Source organism: Octopus bimaculoides, chromosome 2 (genome assembly GCF_001194135.2).
Source record: "Octopus bimaculoides isolate UCB-OBI-ISO-001 chromosome 2, ASM119413v2, whole genome shotgun sequence".
In the NCBI taxonomy this organism is placed as follows: domain Eukaryota; kingdom Metazoa; phylum Mollusca; class Cephalopoda; order Octopoda; family Octopodidae; genus Octopus; species Octopus bimaculoides.
The window spans coordinates 118774919-118777540 of record NC_068982.1 but is presented as its reverse complement, the minus strand read 5'-3'; the positions used below and the strand labels follow the sequence as shown (position 1 = coordinate 118777540).

The following is a 2622-nucleotide window of genomic DNA, read 5'->3' as shown; positions in this document are numbered from 1 at the left end:
TACACATACACACACACATACACACGCACACACACACACATACACACACACACACACACACACATATATATATATAATGCAGATGCACGAACTTATACGATGGGCCTTAGTAGAACGACTGCCGAACATATACACTGGTACGTGAATATTGTGCAAATGTATATTGGTACAAACGCACTTAATCCATTATAAGTGCCGGCGAGTAGTCTGAACAAAAGATGTTGAATATCATATCTGTTTTTTAACGAAATAATTAATTTGTAAAGATGATTGGCAAGATTTAATCTTTGGGAAGGATTTGGATTGGGAAGAGATTACTTTATACAATGCAACTAAACGAAATCATTTCCGAAGTACAATGATCTAGAAGACTTATATTTATATCCAATGTTAATCATATTACGGCTAAGTTCGCCTGGACCAACCTGTGCTAAAGTACAAATAACAGCATAGAGATGTTTAATTGATGAAACGTTCAATTCAAAAGCGCTTTCACTGCTTGTAATAATGAATAACACCGATTTGTAGCGCCTACATGTATATACGTGAACTGGATCGTTTCGTTCACATGCATGTGCATACGCAGACCGTCTTCAGTATATAATATTTATTATTGGTTTCAAATTTGGGAGGAAGAGATAAGTCGATTTAATCGACCCTTACTGTTCAACTTTAACTTATTTCATTGACCCCGAAAGGATAAAAACCAAAGCCATCCCCGGTGGGATTTCAACGCACTACGTAAAGTCGGAAGAAATGCCGCTAGGTACTTCTCCCGGTACAGTAAAGCTCGCACCTTTTATGATATTTCTTATTAACTATATGTACAACTTAAAGTGATACTTGTTGAATTAGGAAGACATGTTCTACTTTATGTTATTCTGTCCATATGTATTTTGGTAGTGAATCTGCTGGAAATGTTTTGCTTTCACTGCTGCATTATAAAATCCATCTCCCAATTAACGTAAACACATTTTCGGCAATATGCAGCATATAAGATTCAAAATTTGTATAACTAATTCTTTAAGTTTGTGCTAAAGTAAAAATAATGACGTTCACGAAAACATCCAGTGATCTTTATCAGCATAACATATGCAAATGATGCCATTTTGCCTTTCAAAATATGCAATATAGCATAGAGATATGAAGATTACATCCCGCCAAATATAATTTCTCTTACGGAAGTTGTGAATCTTTGGATCTAAGGTAAATATAGCATAGATATACATAATTAAAATTAGAATAATAATAGAGCGTGACAAACTTTTTATTTTCAAATTTCATCATTTTAATCATTCACAAAATTGGGTAGTAATTTATTCAAACTTAAATATAGATCAACACACACGCACACATTCACAAATGCAGATGTGTGCATGTGCCTGTTGTGTGTGTGTGTGTGTGTGGCGAGTTTGCGCGCTTCTGTAACTACAGTACGTTATGATTTTTCATATAAACTAGAGTGCAGTGTATGAATTGTGTATCTTATGAACATTTTGCGAAGTATATTTGAATATCTTCAAAAAGTGAATAACCCCAGTAATGTACACGCAAAGAATGAAAATACTACTACTACTACTTCTACTATTACTGCTGCTGCTGCTGCTGATAGTGTTGCTGCTGTTGCTAGTGCTGCTGCTGTTGCTCTTGCTCTTGCTATATACATATATTACGCAAATATTATATATATATATACGTGATCTGATCAATAAGTTTCTGGACTGTTGCTATAGTAACAAAGCTGAAGCACGCAGACAAAATCTGCTGGGCAAATGTTGACCTTGATCTCTGCTGTGCATGCGCACTACGATTCAACGTTCCAGCTCACTTCCGCTGTTTGCAGTAGTGCTTTGAAGTAATGTGTATAGCATCTGCTCGCCGAATTGCACATGACAGAGAATGTTGAGCAGAGAATCTGCATCAAATTTTGCCAAAAGCGTGGCGATACATGCTCAGAGTCCTACGTAAAGTTTTGAAAAAGTCTTCATCGTTCTCGCCACTAACAAGGAGATTTTGCGCAATTAGAACTCGAGTATTTTTTTGGTCATCTGAAAGCAGGTTTAGCACAAACTTGGCAGATACGCATCTCATACACTCCTATCCATACAGTTTTTGAAACTTTGCGTAGGCCACTGAACAGGTATCACTATGACAACTTTCTCTTGCATGGTCAATGCGACGATCACACGTAACACACGTTGCTTCGAAGCACTGCTGTAATCAGCGGAAGTGGAGCTAGAACGTTAAAACTTAGTGCACATGCACAGCAGTGACCAAGGTCGGACTTTACCCAGCAGCTTTACTCAGCGTGTTTTAGCTTCGATACTATGACAACAATCCGGAAAATATTGACCAGACCTTGTGTGTATATATAAATGAAACATGCATTAAATATTATAAAACGTACACGTTTTGTAATATTTAATTCAGTTTTCATTCACTGAATACCACGCATTCCAACTTTTGTTAACGGTAAGTATATGTATGTATATAAGTTCAAAAAAGGAAAAAGACAAAAAACAACGTGAGGACGTGATACAGATTGTGTTACTAGACGCTCGTTTGTGTGTGTGTATGTATACATATAAATATATATAATATATGTACATCTATCTACCTATT

The 2622-nt window shown here is 36.2% G+C and overlaps 1 protein-coding gene across 1 annotated transcript in view; it reads right to left on the bottom strand.

The window, feature by feature from the left end:
• The window catches only part of LOC106876909 (carbonic anhydrase-related protein 10-like), a 1215161-nt gene that overhangs the window by 858134 nt on the left and 354405 nt on the right, over positions 1 to 2622 (bottom strand). The window lies entirely within an intron of this gene.